The sequence below is a fragment of the Podarcis vaucheri genome, assembly GCF_965113315.1.
Source record: "Podarcis vaucheri genome assembly, chromosome: 2".
NCBI classification, from domain to species: domain Eukaryota; kingdom Metazoa; phylum Chordata; class Lepidosauria; order Squamata; family Lacertidae; genus Podarcis; species Podarcis vaucheri.
In genome coordinates this window covers 67,578,629-67,598,760 of record NC_138760.1, presented here as the reverse complement: position 1 = coordinate 67,598,760, position 20,132 = coordinate 67,578,629, and the positions used below count along the sequence as shown (strand labels likewise).

Sequence of the window (20,132 nt, the reverse complement as noted above, 5' to 3'; positions counted from 1 at the left end):
AGTGTCTATGCCTCTCCCCCTGCTCCCATTTTTTGTCATCATATCAACTGTATGGTTGATATGCCAGAGCCAGTATGGTGTAGTGGTTAAGAGCGGTAGTCACGTAATCTGGGTAACCGGGTTCGCGTCTCCGCTCCTCCACATGCAGCTGTTGGGTGACCTTGGGCCAGTCACACTTCTCTGAAGTCTCTCAGCCCCACTCACCTCACAGAGTGTTTGTTGTGGGGGAGGAAGGGAAAGGAGAATGTTAGCCGCTTTGAGACTCCTTAAAGGGAATGAAAGGCGGGATATCAAATCCAAAACCTTCTTGTTCTTCTTTTATGAAATTATTTAGGCATATTTCTTTTTTGTTGTCATTCAGTGACACCTGTAAATTCTATAATCTGAGAATTAGCAAAAACAAGTCACCTGTGGACAGGAGGAAATCTAATTAGCAAACAGGTCTGCCATTTGCCTGCGGGAACAAGTCAAACTGAAACCTACGTGAGTATTAATAGCTTGTTACCTTTTTTAGTACTCTGAGTACTTGTTTCTTCCTGATAAAAAAGAGATGTGAAACTCAAATGCTTACAGTTTGTTTTAGGCTACAATCCTTTACAATGGTACCTTGGTTTAAGAACAGCCCTATTTACGAACTATTCGGTTTATGAACTCTGCAAAACCGGAAGTAGTGTCCTGGTTTGTGAACTTTACCTTGGTCTAAGAACGGAAGTCGAATTGTGGAAGGACACCAGCGGCAGGAGGCCTCATTAGGGAAAGAGCACTTCGGTTTAAGAACGGCTTTGGATTAAGAATGGACTTCTGGAACGGGTTAAGTTTGTAAACCGAGGGACCACTGTATACAATTACCAGCAAAATAAGTGACATTGATCTTTTGGGGACTTACTCCTGAGTAGACAAGCAGAGCATTGCACTGTGAAGCACGTTGTGGTCAGATAGAGCAGTGTTTCCCAAACGTTTTTGGGCAACGGCACACCTGTTTACCGGGAAAAAATCTCGCGGCACACCACCATTAAAGCCCCGCCCCGTGACGTCAGCGCGCAGCGTCACGCCGGGAGGGACGCACAAAAGTGAACGTTTTTTCCCTTCCCCTTGCCGGGGTGGGAGGAGGCAGCAGAGCGAGGGACTGAGGGACGGCGGCAGCTGAGGCGGCGGCGGCTGTTGTGGTGGTGGCGGCGATAGCGGGCGGAGGAGGAGCCGTCGGCGGGAGTTGCTGCTGCTGCTGTTGCTGCTGCTGCCCGGACATGCCGGCCTCCTCCTCCTCCGCTGTCTCGCGCTCCTCCCTTTTGCGCGCGCTGCCCCGCCGCTCGGCACCACCACCGCGGAGCCGCCCCCGGCTCGACGCGGATCCTCGCCGCCGCCGCCTCTCGCCGCCCGACTCGCCCGCCTCCCTCCCACGGCACACCAGCCGGTGTCTCACGGCACACTAGTGTGCCGCGGAACACCGGTTGGGAAACACTGAGATAGAGGCTATATGGCAAATTCTGCCTCTTTTTTTCTTGGTTTCTATGAAATCAACCCAGGCACCAGTGCTTTTGCCCTTCCTTCTTGCAGAGCCTGTTATCTTGGGCCTGCCTGTTACCTTCCTGAGATACAGTCTGCATCCTGCCTCGCCAAAGGAAAAGCAACACCCACTCACCTCTCAAAAACTGACCACATCAGCACAAAGTCCTGGGAGCACATAAGTAGACGACCCTTTTCCTGTTAAGAGACTACATGCTTTAGCATAAGGCCTAATGCAGACAGGTGTGTTTTCATTTCTGTGAACTGGGATTGGCTTACAAATAAACAGAAAGACCAGGTGATCATGTTCCCTCCGCTGGACCCTTCCAAAAAGTTTCTCAAGTAAGAAAGGGCTCCTTGTTTCAAGCACCGACATGAGCCAAGCAGTTTAAAACAAAAAACAAAACAAAAAACCCCCCTCTTTTTTGTGCTTGGCTGCATCTACAGGGAGCAACAGACCTCAGGGAGAGTCAAGAACACTCCTTGCATTTGTCTGTATGCTAGAGGGTTTTTTTAGGTCTCTAACCAGGCAAAACATACCTCCGGTGTTTGGAGTGGTTATACCTCAAAGGGACGAAAGGAACCAGGAAAAGAGCAATCTCTCGGGATCTTGAATGCTGCCAAGGCAGCAGAAATCGGTAGGTGGAATGGGTTCTTCCTGCAAAAGGGCAGGCATTATACAGAGAGAGACAGGGGTGCATGATGCTTAGAGGATATCCAGCTATGAAGTTGTGCACTTGGTGCCTAGGACTGCTATTGAACCCTGTTGCATTTTGTGCCATACTGTATTTCTAGAACATTCCTGTTTCACAGTACAGGTACCAAGCATAACACAAGGTATCTGAGAGACTGCAGTGCTCATTTGGAGAAGTCTTGGCAGAACCTTCCACCCCAGTCCTTGTTCCATCCCTCCTCCTATCCTCTGCCAAAGCTTTTCTCAAGTATTAAATACATTTTCTTTAACTTCACATATTCAGCAACTTTTACAAAAAAAAACAGCAGCAGCAGCACACAACTCTTTCCAACTTTTATTTTCTTGCTTTTGTATTTGAGCATCTATTTCACAGTCTATTAAAAGTCGCTTTGGCTATTTTGAGAGCTGACGGCAGATGCATGAGCTGCTTTTCACTTCTCATTTTTTTTTCCTTTTAGCCTTTACTATAATGCCCAAATGGGAACTTTCAAAAGAAGGAGTGATGGGAAGCACCACATATATGCATATCTAAAGCCTACCATGCAAAAATTGATTTTGAATACTTTTAGTCATTGTTTTTTCTTTCTTTCAGGGGGTACTCAATGGTACTCAGTACCAGCACCTCTTCTTCTTGTTGTTGTTAAAAAGTGTGGCACTTACTGTAACAACTTCATGGTGAAACAAAATAAAAAAAATCCTTCCAGTAGCACCTTAGAGATCAACTAAGTTTGTTTTTGGTATGAGCTTTTGTGTGCATGCACACTTCTTCAGATACATACACCTATTTTCCTAGAAAAAAAGGGCTGCAGTTTTAGTTTGTTTCACTGCGCTTACAGCATGGACACACTGTTGAATTTGAAAAGGCGGCTACACTTCTCCCTGGCAACAGTCAATGGAGAGGGAACGCCATTTAACTTCACGCTTCTGTCAAAGCACAAGGCCAGCTGGGCTCTAGAGCAACAGCACGTTGAGTTTGTCTTGTGACCCATGGGTAAGTTCCCAAAGCAGGAAAGTAGAAGGCAGTGAAGAGAATCATCTGAGCTGCAAACGGGCCTCCTATGAAGGTCAGTGAAGCCAAAGGGAGCCAACTCCTGGGCTTTGCTAGACTGAACCAGGGATAGGCGTCTGGCTCTCGCTTGGAAGGAGATCTTGTGGCCTCTTTCTTTGCTCAGCCAGGATGAGACAGGAGGTCATGCCAGCTCCCGACATACTTTCAGGAGTGAAAACGTTTACGTGTGCCTCGTGATTAATCATGTCAGGAATTAGGCTCAAAGAGTCCAAAGTCAATATGCCCTTGAAGCTTAAGTGTCAGGGTCATTGGGAACGGGGAATGCTGCCAAGAGTCCGTGCTGCTTTAATGGCTTACATTTTTCCTTCCACCACACTTGCATCTCAATGGCCAACTGGGGCCGTGTATGTATTACCGGCTTAAAATGCAGCTAGGTTGTTCTTTCCCCTCCAATTTCGATCAAAGCTGCATTGGGGCAGAACATATCAAAATGGAGTATTTCATAAAAGACAACATAATAGATAACAGGGTAGATATGGAGTGTGACTAATCTCATGTCTTTCCAAACAAACAGTGGGAATGCACGTGAAATCCCATAAGCCAGGATGTGTTCTTTGCACTAGCACTTTTTAGCAGCAACAGCTGGAGCGTGGAGAAAAGTCTCTTGCATAATCAGTCAGCATAATGAAATTGGATATGAGATATTTCTCAAAGATAATGCACTCTGGCTTGAGCAATGTTGCTCTGCATTGGAGAGGGCAAGACACTACTGAGAAACTACTGGCCCTGACTGGTATGGAATATCACCTGGGTCTAATTGTTCCCCCATCTCTGCATCAAACCACATCCTCAAGAGCCTGCTAGGAATCACTGCCCAAATTGGTCCAGGGCTTCAGCAAGAGCATGGACTTTCCCTGCGCCTTTCAGCATCCTGGTTAAAAAGCTGCTCTCGTACCACTTGAGAAACTGGATGCAGTTCAGATCCGTACTGGAAATGTGGGCTTGAATTCAAGAGAGAATGGAGCCCGTTGAAGCAATGTGGAAATCATCAGGCATGTGAAGAAGGGAGCTCAGCCAAACCCACAAGATTTCTCTCCAGCTTCTCATCTCTTCAAAGAAAAATACACTAGTCATTTAAGAGAAGATGGGTGGAAATAGAATACGAATTGCAAGTTTATGGAGGGGATGTCTGCAAGAAGGCTTTAATGGCTCTTCATATAAATCATGGTCCATATTGACAGTCCGCCATCTGCTCACACCGCCACCTGCTCACACCAGTGGCAAGTCCTCCCTGTCTTCTGCCCTACAACAGTTGCTGGATGCAGAGCCAGTGACAAACAGAGCCAATGAACTCTACTTTTGTCCCCATTCTCCTTCCTGCTGAATTCTATGACGGACAGCACTGACACTGAAGAGGAGAAAGCTGGCATGCAGTGCCAACCCCCTGGACTAGTTGTATGTAGGAAGGAAGGCAGTTAGGAGCTGGCCTGGGCGGCAGACCGGTTGGTGGGGAGTGCCTTATTCCCCCTAATGAACCTGCCTCCAGTGGTCCAGGCGAGCGCTTCAATTGGAAAACAGCCTTTACCAAAGGTGTCATGGACTTTGAAGATGCTCAAACTCAGGACAAAAGGGAGAAGTGTGCTAAGAGGAAGACACACTTAGCAAACCCTCACCATGATCAACTCCCACCTGGAAACCTATGTCCCCACGTGTGGATCCAGGACGTGGACGTGTGGATCCAGAATCGGCCTCCACAGTCACTTATGGGCTCACTGTTAAGACTGTGTTCATGGAAGACAATCTTACTCAGGTACAAGTGATCGCCAAAGAAGAAGACTGGTCCATGGAGATGATGCGGAGGAGAATCAGAGCCAATGCATGGGTGGCATATTCTACACAGAGGAAGGAACACCGCTGGTTTGCCACCCCAACCCACACTGTCTTGCCATGTTTACACTTCTCCTGGCATTTCCAGTTTAGTGGTAAAGCATTGGAATGAGAGTACAGGAGGCCCCTGTGTACCCTGCCTATGGCAGACTGAGGGCGAACAAACATCACCTTCATCATGAACAACTTGCCCACTTGCCTAAGGTTAGTAAAAATTCCTTCCAGGCAAGCAGCTGGCCACTTTCATCCAACCATTGCTGGCCTGAGGCATTTTGCTGCCTGGAGCACAGCCCACCAGGGCCAGCACTTAAAGAATTCTTGCTGCACTATTCAGACACCAGTTCCTGCCTTTGCCGGACCCCACCTTATAGTGCCCCTGAAGTAGGTTGTTTCATGCTGCTGCCTGGTAGGGCTGGCCTAAAAATTACTAAGGAAAGAGAGTCCACTGCCTTCTGAGTCTGTTCTGCTGTTGAACAGCTTGTAATGCGTCATGTACACTGATGGTTCAGTGCAGCTAATGAACAGTAATACTATGTGTACTTTCTTGAGGATCTGTGCTGGTATATGGGAACAAAACAGGGCATGGGAGGAGTACACATGCAAAGTGTTGAGAATAGAAGTTTGACTGTAGAATTTGAGAAATATCAAAGCAAACGAGTACTGTGGCTTTAGACAAAAGGCAATTTTGAAATGTCTATGTAATTTTTAGAGGCATGCTTATTGTTATCTGAAGCATATAGTTTTGTTTTTTTAAGTCCCTCAGCTGCAGGAAAACTTCAGAGGCAAGAATACTTATATAGCTCACCTTGAAGTTCAAATGTTTTGGAGCAACACATTTATAAAAGGTTAGAAATGAATAGGAACAAGGTTTTAATTTGTTAGAACAAAGTCTGATTTTCAAGAAAGCTGTAGAACACTTCAAGCATGTAAGAAGAATAAAGGAGCTCAGATATAATATAATTAATTAAAATAATTAGAAAAGGCAGTGAACAATTGAGAGAAAAGGGTACGCTTCACATAAAGACATAAAAGCAACCCACAATAACCTTCATCAACCTGGTACCCTCTTTTGTTTTGGACTATTGTTTGGATGGGGTTTGTTTGTAGTCTAAAACACTGGAAGGGCACCAGGTTGCTAGAGACTGGACTACACAGTGGGGACAAATCTTTCTTTCTCCCCTTGTTCAATTCTCAATTATTGTGAATGTTCAAGTATTGGTTCCTGTTGCTTTTGGCACTGACCTACAAGAGGAATGCAAACCTCCACAAGTCTTAAGAGTTTTTTGAAATAAGAAGGAAGCTGAACAATTCTCAGAATTACTAATTTTCAAGGTTGAACCCAAAGTGTTAAATGATGGCATTGATCTAAAATCACACTTGGTAACAGGGAGAGAACATAGCGATAGCACTGCAGTTTGTTCCCCAAATAGGGAAGCAGATAATGATGGCAAGAAAGTCATTAAATCATAACTTTGCAGTGTATGCCTTACATTGTTAGACTCAGTTTAATTTATTAGATTTGTCTATTGCTTTATACGAAAAGTCACAACATATGTACTTTATTGTCATGTCACACCCACACACCCACACCCAGTAACAATAATAAAGCACACACTAAATGCCACATTAAATGTTGAGGCGATGAACACATCATACCAGAGGTAGTGCATTTTCTCTTAGATGGAGAGAATGGATATATAATTGCTTTCATTTGAAGGGAAGGCAGGAGGCTTACATGTCAGATTGTGGCTGAATGCAGAAATCTCTGGTTTGTGGATATGTTGCTAAGCCAGAGGGATAAGCAATTCTGATAAAGGAGAAGCTGGTTTACTGAATCAGAAATTTAATAAGAGGTGGGCCTTGGAGGTATCTGGCTATTTAAAGTTAGCACAGAGGATCATATATATCTTTGAACCTAATAATAATAATAATCCTTCTGGCTTTCCAATGAGTTTCCCCCTCCGCCCCTCTCAATCAGGATTTTTATTTTCTTGGAGCTCACACCCTATTAATCAGGAATGATTTTAACAAAGTATTGAAAATATTCCCAAGTCAAAGAGGACATCCTAGCTTGGTTGACAATAAATACAAAGGAGGAATACACCTGGCATAAACCTAAGAAGATAAATGGCTTCAGGTTATATTGTGTTTGAAGCATCATTCAGACTGGGAGTGCACTTTTCTATCTCTAAGTCACAAGAACTGCTTTGCTGTTTCTTTTTAAAGCCTATATCACCTGTTGAGTTTTCCTTGTCTGATACACCAAATGGTTTTGCTTTTAGATATGCACAATCAAGATATTATTAGCTGTTATCTATTTACATTATTTACATACTGCATTTTCAACAAGTAAATCTGTGCTCAAAGCGATTCACACAAAACTCGAAGTCTAAATGCAGTAATACAGTGACAATACACAATAAGGTATCGAATATCACTGTAACATAACACTAAGGGCCTTCCCATTCCTCAACTTAATGCAGATTGTGAACCCCTCTTGCCTCCTTTAATTCCCCCTTGTCCATGTGACATTCTCCTCCAACTACTGCTGCCCCACACTTTCTCCTCCTTATATCCAGAGATTCCCTATTTAATTAATTGATGTTATTCTCTTATTCAGGTTTTCAATGCGTAGGGAATCTCTGAATTTAGGAAGGAGAAAGTGAGGGACAGTAAAAGCTTGAAAACTTAAAAGATTAACATAAAAATCAGAAAAAAACCCATTACAAAAACAAACAGGATCTTCTGAACATTTGCTCTGCAATAGCAATTCAGAAGGTATTCCTCAATTATTGCATTCTTGTGGAAGGAAGGTGTCTGGCCTTTCCTACACTAAGTGAAGGAAAATAGTTTATGTTCTTACCAGTGCGGTGGAGGTGTTTATTCTGATGTAAGCATAGGAGTGGCAGGCACTGGGTTTGCCTGCCTTTTCTTTGTGTAAGGTCGGGATGTGCTGCCTGCACTGATCCTACAATTTGCCCTGCCAAGACACAGACTTGCCAGAAACCAGGCCCATTGAATCAGCTAATTGGAGATCTCCAAAATGCTGTATGCAGACCATATTGCCTGTCATGGAAAGCTTCGAGAACTCAGAAGCTGGGAAACTTGACAAGGACTTCACTGTCCTTCTTGAACAAGAACAGATCGGAAACAGGAAACTCCTCACACCACCCAGTGCCATCAAGTGACTGAACCATACAATGAAACGATCCACACCATTTTACAAAACAATGTAGGCTTTGTACAATCTGGGGTCAACCAACCACAGTCAGTCTAGCGACAGATCAGTGCCGATTTCCCTGTGGAATGAGGGGACGAGAATGGAAGCCCTCCACCTCCCAACCATTTCAAAACCAGATGCTTTTCCTTGAGCTACATTAGTCATGCTCAGGCATTAGCTCCCTGTACCCAAGCTTTTGAGCTAACCTGAAGTGGAATATTTTCATGGCTTTGGCAGTTGGCAAACTGCCTCTTGTTAACTCACACATAATTTACCACATTTTAAAGATTATTATTATTATTATTTTTAAAAAACCCAAAGCAAAATAATAACGGGGCCCGGGGCAAGAACGAAACCGACCCAAGGCCTCTGTGAATGTTATGCCACCAACCCGCACACTTTTGGACATTTGCATTTTACCTCGTAAAACGATGTCTGCCAATGGGTTATGCGTATTAGCGGTGCATGTTTCTCAGCTGCCCTGATATACCGTAGGAGCTACACAGCATCATTCCCAGTCGGCGTTTTTATAAAATTAACCCTTCCTGTGAAAGCTAGCCCTTTGGCACTTCAATGCTGTCTTTCTCTCCGGACTCAATGGAGCATTATTAGCGGCAGGATTATTGAAAGCAGAACTCTTGGGCTTTACAATGAAAGCTCTGTGCGAGGCAAGATGTTGCACAAGCTGTTTGCACGGGCTGTTGGTTCCCTTCCCGTTTCCCCACCCACCCCACACCCTTTTAACCTCCCATCCCACCTAACGTGAAGTCAAAGCGAATATATGAAAGGGGTTTAATAAGTCCCATATCACCTTCCTTATAGCAAGACTTCTGACCTAACAGGCCAATGGGGTCCAGACCTAAATTGCAGAGGGCATTGATCTCCTAGCCTTAGATCTTTAAGGGCTTCCGTTCTCCCCTAGCCAGTATGTAGCCTCTCCTCACCCCCTCTGCTTTTATTGGGCTTTTGATTAAAGGGTCTGGGCAAGTCAGAAACACAAATAAAAAGTCAAAGAAACTCCTTTGAAATCATTCAAACCTAACCGATGACTCCAGAGCTCCATGGCTGTTAGGTTTGCTTTGGCTTAGCCATTATGGGTCTTGCAGATTATTTTCAAACTTTTTTTTCTTCCAATCCTAGATTTTTCTCTTAGAACTGTTATTTGTGTGAGCTGTGATTTAGTATTGGTAGCACATCTCATTCTTTCATTATGAATTCCTTCCATAGTATTGGATTAAAAAAAAATAATCAGAGAAGATGTACACATCTAGATAGCAGGAGTGCATGGATTTCAAGGAGCAAATGCTATTTTTAAGAGTCTTCTGGTTCTGGGAGACTTCAACTCCATGCTGAGGTGACTGGGTCTGGAGTAGCTCAGGACTTCATGACTGCCATGACAACCATGGGACTGTCCCAACATGTCACTGGCCCAACACATGTGGCAGGCCACACTCTGGACCTTATTTTCTCCTTGTTGTTTTTTCATAAATTGAATTGTTGTGCTTGGATGACAGAACGCTTTGAACCACTTTAACTGTGCAAACCTGAAGTTCTGGAACACGGTTGAATCTGTCCCACAAAATACTGTAGTTGCAGTCTGGTCAGCGCAGTTTACTATATCCAGTTTGGGAGTCAATCCTATGCATGTATAAGAACATGCTGTAATTTGCAAACTCTTTAGGAGAGCTCCAACCATCCTTTTTATGGTGCATTTATGATGATTTGTGCTCATGATGCTATTGGGGCAGTCATATACAATCCCACTTTCAATAATCATAATCATAATCATAATCATAATCTTTATTGCGGTCTAACAATGAAGTTCCTACAAAAGTTTTTGGGTGGTCATGTTGCTTCATTTCCAATCAGTGCATATCCCATAACTTCATAACTTTTTATGCCATAAATGTTCCGGTTTATTTTTATCCCTCTTTTCTTGTACTATACAGCCCCTACAGCCAGCAATAATGTGGTAGCATTGAGGAAGCATCACAGAACTAGCCATTCCCTAAGTCAGTGTTTCCCAAACTTGGGTCTCCAGCTGCTTTTGGACTACGATTCCCATCATCTCTGACTGTTGCTAACCAGGGATGATGGGAGTTGTAGTCCAAAAACAGCTGGAGACCCAAGTTTGGGAAACTGGTGTTGACCAAACTCCAGTCTAGGAAACAAATCTCTGAACAGTCTTGAGCACCCCAGAAGTTCGTCTGAGCTTGGACTAACCTGCTTTCAGCAGTAAGGACCACTTTTGAAGACAATGGCATGATACAGTTTCTACTTTTTCACCAGCCAGTTGAAGGATATGAGTAAAAATATCCCATTATTACTCCCAGTTCTGAAGATGTTGCAGTGAAAGCTTGGAATGGAAGTGAAAGCTTGGAATGGAAGTGTTGTGGCTCTTCAGATGCCAGTTCTGTGGTAACTGGTAAAACAAAAGCTGACACTTTCATAGCAATTCTTGCAATGTGATACGTCAGAAATTACTGGATCTGTGAATTAGGTCAGAGCTTTCCTTCCCACTGGCTACACTGACTCATTCCTGTTAAGCCAAAGCCAAGGCCAGGAGAATCAACAAGCGCTCATGATCTTCCTTTTAGGCAGCCATCAACACCGACAAAGCATTCCATGCTGTCAAAAAGTGCCTCCATAGTGTCGCTATTTTTCAGGAGAGATTAAAGCTCATAATGGAAATCTAGGTTTGCGCAATTAATGTGGATTAAAGTGCTCCATTGCCCTGGCACACTTTCTTCATGCCATGCATCATTTTAATAACCTTCTATCATGTCAGCTCTGACTTGCTTTCTACCGAAGCTACAAAGTCCCAAATGCTGCAACCTTTCCTCATACAGAGGAGTTGCTCCATCCCCTTGATCGTTTTGGCTGCCCTTTTCTGAACCTGTTGCAGGGATATTGCATTTCCTTACCAATTGCACCTTAGTTGTTGCTGGAGTATTTTATTTAAGAATTTAAAAGCATTTCTGAACCGCTTAATAGTTTTAAAAACAGTGTATCCTATGTGCAACATAGAAACAATATCCATTAAAACCAAAGGTAAAGGTATAGGTACCCCTGACCGTTAGGTCCAGTCGTGGACAACTTTGGGGTTGCGGCACTCATCTCGTTCTATAGTCTGAGGGAGCCGGCGTTTGTCCGCAGACAGCTTCCGGGTCATGTGGCCAGCATGACTAAGCTACTTCTGGCGAACCAGAGCAGTGCACAGAAACACCATTTACCTTCCTGTCAGAGCGGTACCTATTTATCTACTTGTACTTTGACATGCTTTTGAACTGCTAGGTTGGCAGGAGCTGGGACCGAGCAACGGGAGCTCACCCTGTCACGGGGATTTGACCTGCCGACCTTCTGATTGGCAAACCCTAGGTTCAGTGGTTTAGACCACAGCGCCACCCGCATCATTAAAACCAAAAGACAACCCCAAATCAAGTATAGAACCACGTAAAAATATTTAAAATCACATCAAGCAAAGATTCAGGGGATTCATACACAAAACAGGGTCAAGGAAAGCTGGGCCAAAAGATATGTATTTACAAGACGCCTGAAACGAATGAGGAGGACCAACTGAAATCAATAGACTTAAATCCATTTACTGTAATGAGTAATCAGTATGACGAACATTTAATATTGCCAAATGTTAATTTGGCAGCAAAGCTAAATTCAGCTTTCCTTTCAGGAATAATAACAGCTTTGGAGAGTGGGGAAGGTTTTTGTTTGGAAAAAGACACTGGGGGTGAAGGAATGTAAGCACCCTCTTTTCAGATCCATTGTGAGCTGCTAATAAAGACCAGACAAGCAGACCTTTGAAATCTATACCATTACATATATTATACATTCCCGTGGTTTCCTCCTTCACAAACTACTGGCTTGGAGAGAGAAATATATATTTTAGACAAGGTAGTACATTAAGAGGAATGCGCCATATATCTCTGATCCCTGATTAAAAATGAATCATACATCCATAGTAAAATATATAAACTAGATAAATTAACAGAGGGAAATGAAGTAAAGACAATGGAAGTTTGTTTAAGAAAGAACACATATTTGCTGCATGCTATGCATTCAAACTATTTCCATCATGAAAAGGACATATTTTGGTCCTTGGTCCAGTCTATGGGTATGTTTACCTGCCATATTGGTATACTTTACTCATTGATATGTTGATTCCACTACATTCCCCGAGTCAGGCTTCCCCTCTTGGTTTTTGAAGAGCAGTTCATTTTCACTACTCCTTTACCTTCAGAATTTATTCTCTCATACAGGTAGGCAGATGCCATGGTACTGAAAGAGGTGAGCAAAACAATGTGGTTTCCCCCACCTACGTACCCTTAGCATGGATAAGGGCTGCCTTGCAGGTAGCAATCTCCCCCTCGTACCTGCCCTACAGGCAATTTCACATATCACAGATGCTATTGGATATGTGACTTTATAGCCTGCAAACTATAGTAAGGTTTAAATGAGGGTGAGATGGGGTGAACCATCTACACCACCCTGAGATTTTAAAAATGCAGTAATTAAACATTATTTAAAATGTTGTTGCATGATAAAGGTTATCGCATCAGCTGAGATCCAGCCAGTGCATGATTTGGGACGGATCTAAAAACCCGGTACTAAATTCCTTTGAGGTGACATATCAAGATTATGTTGCTGTCAAAGCTGGCTTTGAATATTACCAGAGTACTTGTTGACTAGCAACAGCTGTCAGAGGAACAACACGGTGTCAGCATTAAACTATCCAGCAGCTCAACAAGAAGAGGCTAGGCTGTTTTACTGATTGTCAGAACGATTATGAGTAACACAAATGGACATGACCTTAAGGTGTTTCCCACACACCGTTGTTTCCTGACAATGTCTGGAGAAATCTGAGAAATGCTAACACCTACGACAATTATGTTGAAGCCTGTAACTGCAATTGGACATGCTCTCAACAACTGGAGCTCTCATCGTACAGACCGGTCTGGCCAACCATTGAGGATCCTGGGATTTCAATGAGCAGCCACTCCTCTATGGCTCCTAAATCTTTTCTTTTCATCTAATTGCAGTAGTTAATACATTCATATCCTACGTTTCCTTCTAGAAGTTCAGAACAGAAAGCACAGTGCACACAGGACTGCCCTATTTCACAATCTCAGCTGGTAAATTGGTCTTAGAGACATTATGTTCAGACCTCTTGGGAGGATATCTCTCTTCTACCCTGTGTGTGTGTGTGTGTGTGTGTGTGTGTGTGTGTGTGTAGCCTCATACACAACACTGCTTGAGAATTCTAAGAAACAAAAAACGTGCTTTTTTAACCCTAGAGGTTAAATTTAGTGCCATTTTTAAAGGTTCAGTCCACCATATTGATTCATAATGGCATCCAATTGATGGCCATTAAATAAATGCTAAAATTGTAGATGTTAGTAAAAATGCTAGTAAATTTTAAAGTGCTCAAAGCACTTTTTGTTAATCTCAGTAATGAATCCAGTCATATTGGCCAGAATTATTATCATTAGTGGTATCATATTACAGATGGAGTGTGAGAGCTAGAAAGCCAGATAGTTGTAAAAGGATTTATTGGTAAGCAGTATGACGTTATGACTCAAGTGTACATCTTGGTTTTCACTGCATATGTTTAACAGTGCAGCTGATGACAAAGGATGACCAAAAAAAAAAGCATAAGTAGCAACTGCTCCTTTCACTGGATTAATTTTCCATCTTTCCCCTCAATCTGTCGGGTATGAAAAACAAGAGCTGCATTTAGGCAGCACTTCATTCCATTTTGCTGACATTTCCTTACCTGATAATTTCCACATTTTATGTGATCTTTCACATGACATAAAAGCCACTTCGGAAAATCAAGTGGAATCTAGTAGAAGTCTAGCACTTATTTCCATGTTAACTCCTTCCGGGGGGGGGGGGGTGGAAATCTATTTGCAACCCCAATAATGCAAAAGGTCATTGGAGTTTTGCACTGTAATTTCCCCCACCATTTCCATGGCTCATGGAATAATAAATTATTATTTTTTTAAATGTTTAATAGGTTATTGTATTTTGGTATTTTGTTGGAAGCCGTCCAGAGTGGCTGGGGAAACCCAGCCAGATGGGCAGGGTATAAATAATAAATGATTATGATTATGATTATGTGATGTGATAAAATTTGGAGTGCTATTCCAACATACAGCTACTTTTTGCCATTTTCCTGTGCATGTTTCCTTGGGGGAACAGAAGCATGCATGCACATAAAGGGTGCTGACACACTTAATGATGTATGCAGTTGGGTCACATCACACCCACTGGTGTGAATGGAATTTAGCACAACATGGCGGTATTTTGATCAAAAAGCTGCAGTTCCATAAAGCAACAGGCACTGTGGTACAAAGGGAACATTAGAAACTTGGACAGAAGTACTAGTATTGTAACCAGGAAAATGAATGCAACAATCCCCACATCTGAATGCACTCAGATTTGTTAATTGTCATATGTTTTGATCACTTTTGAATCTGGATCTCTTCAGAAAGGGATTCCCAGAACTATTTCATTCCACTGTTGCCCACTGTCTCTTTCCTGACTTCAGAACTTTTAGTGTTCAATAAAAAGCACACCAAAATCTTAAAAACCCAAGAAATTCCAAAATGAACTAGGCTCTGGGCAATGTTTCCGCTTATATTCTCATAAATGTATTTTCTCTTTGTAATGGCTTTACTGGTTATTCTCATTCTCTCCAAATCCTTACACTGCTCAGAGGCCAAATTCTGCATTTTGCCAACTTCAGCATGAAATTAAGAACGTAAGAGCAGCCTTGCTGGATCAGACCAAAGGCTTATCTAGTACAGCATGTCATTTCCCACAAAGTCCAACCGGATACTTTTGGGGAGCCCACATGCTGGACATGAGGGCAGCTTGTTCCCTAGTAGTCATCAGTTCTGGGTTATACCAGCATAACTGAGACCTCTCTTTAGGAGATAGTCTGGTGAAATTTTAACAAAACACATGAAAACTGCTTATGAGCAGTGAGAAATCAGTATACTAAATTTAGTATAACTCACAGGGTTGGTTGGGGTAAAAGTGAGGACCACGTACAGTATACTGTCCTGAACTGCTAAGGAGGGCAGGACAATAAGGAGTAAAAATGATATACTGAGATGTAGGGTGGGAAAATGCTTCATAAGGGAAATTTAGGGGCAATAATATTTCATAAGGGGGAGACAGTGATATGATTCTATGACATGGGAGTCCTCCTAGGTTTATAGATAGAACATAGATTCTAGAAATAGAGGTTCCAGACAAGCCACCATTTCTCAGGCTCCACCTGTAATGTGATGTTGATAATTTGGGCCTACTTCTCGGAGTTGTCATAAAAATCACTGAAGTGAAATACTTTACGCACTTTGAGAAAACACTGCATTAATACTAAGAATTTCCCCCATTTCTTCAAGTACCGGTATGTTGCTTTTCATGGTGGCACTTCTCAACACCCAATCATGTTTTTGGCCTAATAAATGGTTAACCGGTTGAGAAATGAATTCATGTGCCTTTTGCTGCTATGTTTGAGATCAACGATAACATTCTGTGTCATTGTCTGGACCAAATGAACTTTGTTTATATGAATCACCCTTCTGATTCATGTTGTGGATGCAATTGTACCATTTGCGTAATTGCTGTCGTGGAACTCCAACAGAGTCCTTTGGTCCCTTTATATGGTATCCTGCATCAAGAATGGCTCTGGCCATGTGGTGTGTTCAAAGCATATAATACATTTCCTCCCTGGGCTCCTTTGGAAGAAGGATATAAATGTACTATATAAATAATTTCTGAGACTATTTCACTGAAAGGTGGTTTACCATTGTTTAAAATAAATAATAAGTGGCCAGCTTGCTTCATCCCATTGCTAGATTGATTTACTGCCTGTGGTGTGCTGGAAAATCCTGCACTCCCATTGCCACCCCCATTGCAAGTTGGTAATCATTTTGATTGCATGACATAGGTATCAGATGGCTGTTTTGCTTTGTGTCCAGCTGTAATAAGCACTGAGCTAACAACATAACTAGGCAAACTATTGGTTGTGTGAAGCAGCCCCAAGGTGGCAACTGTTATATAACAGGGAGTGCTGCAATTTTTCTTCTCAAACGTGTTCTGAAAACTACCCAGTGCAGTACACAAAACAAAAACTGTATCTCTCCCATGTTGACACTTTTGAAACCCCATTTCTACAAATCCACCTCATTTGTATTCCCAGTGCAGTAGTACCAACAGATCCTAATTTGCATTTAATGTATATTCCAAGCCTTCTTCTCAATAAGGTGGGGAATTTGTGTTTGACTCTGGATTACACCAATCTGGACTGCAGGTGGGAACTGCCATGACTGTATATTCCTTCATATAACAAATTGCTTCAATAAAAATACACTGCTGCTGTCACTCAATTTCTCTAAGTGGTGAAAAGTTGTTTTTGCACAGCACTTATCTAGATTTGGTTCCCTTTGGAAGGTCACTGGGGGCTTGCTTGTATTTTGCTATATTGGCAATGTATTTACAATATACAGGTTGAGCACTGATGGAGGCTCATCTTAAATATTCAAAGAGAGGGCCAAAGTCCATTGCATCCACACCAGACAGCCAGTATCCCCAAATTGTGTCAGTTACAAAGCTCACAACACAGTTATTTCCCAGTGTCCCAGCTTCTATCCTCAGACGAAAGAACAGGAAATCAGCACAGGATCTCTGCGTTAGCTTAGGATACAGATTATAAGGTTCAAAAGATTCAGGTAGGTAGCTGTATTGGTCTGACGCAGTAGAAATATATATATAGAAATAAAAACATTTTTCCAGTAGCACCATAGAGACCAACTAAGTTTGTTCTCGGTATGAGCGTGCATGCACATGAAAGCGCATACCAAGAACAAACTTAGTTGGTCTCTAAGGTGCTACTGGACAATTTTTTATTTTTATTTTTGTATTTCTGAGGCTCAAAAGGTACACCAGCAGAAACTAGAATACGTGGCTAGGCAAAGCAAAGATGTTGTCCCAGCACTTGACATGCTGCCCCCTGTTTTGCTTTTAAAGGAACAGGGCAGGAGCAGTCATCTTCATGGCTCTCCTTCACGGAGAGAAGACAGTGCTTGCAAATGAGCCCTTCTATAGGGAGAGTGGCTCTGTTCATGCCAGTGCAGTTGCTGGTACATCCTTAGTGACAGGATTCTAGTCTAACCCACTGACTCTCCCTCTGCTTCTGATGCAGTCATTTAGCTCCTCAGCTACAGTGGGACCATCACACTCCAGAAGCAGAGTAGGGACTGGCTTGCGGCTACATCCACCCATGCCTCAAACTCCTCCTCCTCTGACAGATCCTTCCAAACTTGCCCCATCCCACTTGGCACCATGGGATCGATGACAACTGGGATCTTTCTGCCCATACTTGAGCTGCAGTTTCACAAGCAGCTGCCTATATCACATCATGTTTAGTGGGCTGATGTGTGTGTGCCTGCCCCCTTCTCAAAAGGTCATTCCTATTCGAAGTAGTTCTGTACCAAGAAATAATTGGATAATTAATCAGTTCCCATGGCAACACATTTACCTATCTTTGCCTGACAAAGGCCAGGCCAGACCTGCCCAGCAGATTCACCCGATTTTAAGCAGTCCTTTTCCTGTCTAAACCCCAAGCCTGCAGCAGTTCATACAATTAGATATCAGGGTGGATTCTAACCCGGCTTCTCCCCCAACAGGCTACTTTTCAATGAGGGAGAAGAACTGTGGATGAAGGAAAAGTGAATTTTTGTGAGCCCCCACTTGCTGTCTGAAATAGTCCTGCCTTGATACATTTTTAAACCTCTTCCAGCTTCCTTATGATCTCGTATCTCCAAACCGAGCCTCTCGCTTTCTCAGTTACCTCAAAATGGTAATAAGCCTTGAAAAGAAAATCTTACATTGTACTATAATGCATTTGGTGATGTTACTGCTGTCACTTCTTCAGATAACGCATTTCAATGGGAAGCCACTTGGTAGTTTAATTCAAAAAATGAAATGTATAATAATATTGTTTGGGAGAAATTTCTTTGGGATTCTTCCCAGTCTCTGAAGTCACGGCACCATCAGCCTACATCAAAGGAATCAAATGCCAATAACATACATGCTAAGAATTTCTTTTTCCAACTCTAAAATTCTATGATTCCATGAAAAAAAATTGTGCCTCTGTAGCATCAAGGGAATAGGCATCATCCTGAGCCTAAATCACAGCAGTTCAAATACTTTTTTTTTCAGTGATCTGGAAGTGAACTTGGGCTAAAAACCTCTTGGTTGACTTAAACATGAACTGGAAGTGAAACCCTAATTACAGTAAAAGCAGCAACCAACTCAGAATAAGTGGTTCAATGATCAGAAGCTCAGAAACCTTATCTAATCTCTCCACTAACAAACCAGGATGAATGCTCATTATAAGGAGGTTGGCTGGAAGCAGTACAAGTCTGGAACCCAGCTTTGGGTTTTTTCTCTCTCCTCTTTGGCCTTTTCTACCTCTCCCAGGCTCTGCCTTCTTTCCAGAGAGCTTTAAAAGAGCAGGCCTCTGGCCTGCAGTTCATCCCTCCATCTCCTCTCAGGTGGTTCCTGGTGCATTACCTGCACTGTTGAACAGGCACTGAGGAGTGTGAGGCTCCCATGGTAAAGGGGGTGGCAGGTTCCTCAGGGAAATCTGGCTCAGGGGGCTTGTGTGTCCCTGACTCAGGGGGCTCCTGGCTGACAGGCCAACTTTTGAGCCTGCCCCAGTTGCGCTCTTGATCTAACTAGTCTCTCCCCTTTTGTCTTGGGGTGGGGGAAAAGATCTGAGAGATGCAGGTGTGTACCTGAAATTAGCTAAAATCATGTTCCTGTTATGTAAGCCAGTTTGGAAGGAATACAGCGGTACCTTAGGTTACAGGCGCTTCAGGTTACAGACTCCGCTAACCCAGAAATTGTACCTCGGGTTAAGAACTATGCTTCAGAATGAGAACAGAAATTGCGTGGCGGCAGTGGGAGGCCCCATTAGCTAAAGTGGTACCTCAGGTTAAGAACTATTTCAGGTTAAGAACGGACCTCCAGAACGAATTAAGTTCTTAACCCGAGGTACCACTGTATGTGGAAAATGAGATTCTGGAAGTTGTGGTATTTGTACATATAGTAGCATGTTTTAAAAATACCGGTACATTTTTTTTTCAAGCTTTGCATTCGTTTGATATGAGTGACAGGGCGATCCTCAGTCTGTCTGAAACGTATAAAAAATGGCTCATAGTGAATGAACTGGAACTGAGCCAAAGAGCAAAATACTGATGAACTGGAACCAGCAGAGACAGGTCATGTTGAATCCAGTCTGAAGGGAAATTCTTTACATGACCTAAGGATATACAAATGAGACAATTTAAAGAACTCCCGGGCTTGATAATAAACAGAAAAGATATAGCATCGTAGATTATATTTCCAAAAAAGGAAAAGGAAAACATTGAAAGGAGAAAGCCCAGATTTTCGAGGCATTTATGGAAATGCATTGCGAGGAGTAGAGTTTCTTCCATTTAAAAAATGTGGCTTTAAGGATAGGTTGAAATGACAGAAGGTATACCACCAACTCAGTATGTTTTTACACACATTAGCGATTTCTTACAAAAGGCTCGTGTAGGTCACTTGATGGATTTGCATGTTTTCCTGGAGTTCTTCCTGCTGGGTTCAATAGGACTTAACTTTCTAGAAAGTGTTCGTGAAGCTCCAGTGTAAATGAGACACAGAGAAGTCAAGGAATATGGCCAGGGAGCCATATTCAGCAAGTGAGGGGCTGAATCTGGGTGTCCCAGTTCTAGACTGGAGCC

General features: G+C 42.8%; 1 long non-coding RNA gene across 1 annotated transcript; it reads left to right on the top strand.

Moving 5' to 3' along the window:
• The first annotated feature begins 322 nt into the window (after positions 1 to 322).
• Positions 323 to 5,946, top strand: LOC309526013. The gene is made up of 2 exons (XR_014216616.1): positions 323 to 483; positions 1,555 to 5,946. It is a non-coding gene; the product is annotated as an uncharacterized lncRNA (long non-coding RNA).
• Positions 5,947 to 20,132: the final 14,186 nt, after the last annotated feature.